The following is an 811-nucleotide window of genomic DNA, read 5'->3' on the forward strand; positions in this document are numbered from 1 at the left end:
TTAGTTTGGAAACATTTATTTAACATAAATGTGAAACACGTTGTGTACTTCAAAAATAATTGGAATATTGGTACAGAAATCCGTCTTTTGCGGATAGTTTACGTTAGGACTAAACAACTTAGTATTATACATTTTTATTTAGGTTGGGGGTTCGGCTTTGTATTAGAAGTGATGCTGCAATTCTAGTACGCTCTTCTGAGGTTAAAAATTTGGTCCTGAAAAAGGACAGACAAATCAGACACCGAATCCATTAATAATTAAGAAGCAAAATTCAATCTTTACCGAGGCCTAAAAACTAAATTAGAGAAAACTTTGTGATTTCTAATTTTTATCTGTTGCCATCTCATATTTATTACCAAATGTAAACTGTTTGTAATTAATTTTAGCAAGATTTTTTAAATCAGCTAAGTCCGCGCGTAAGCGCAGTTGAAATGGCAAATTCGTGATAACCGGGATTTAACGTTGAGTATTTTTAACTATATAAACATCAGATAAGTTTATTTTTAAAGAGAATGGGTATTCAAAATTTAGTTGAAAAGTATTTTAGTTAATTTAAGAGCGGATTTTTTCTTCCTGAGGAAAAGTGTTTGTAAAGATATTTTAGGTAAAAAGTGAAAAAATATGAAACTTTGTTTTCAAGAAAAATTAAGTTTTGTAACAAAATCACATGAATATATACTGAAAAAGATGTTTATCTAGTTAAATCAATGTAAATTCGGTGTATGAAAAAATTTTGTGATAAACTATTCCAACTTTTCGCAATGAAGCATTTTCAAAATTATTTGAGCAATGTAACTGCAAACCTTCAATA

This window comes from Uloborus diversus, chromosome 4, assembly GCF_026930045.1.
Source record: "Uloborus diversus isolate 005 chromosome 4, Udiv.v.3.1, whole genome shotgun sequence".
NCBI lineage: Eukaryota > Metazoa > Arthropoda > Arachnida > Araneae > Uloboridae > Uloborus > Uloborus diversus.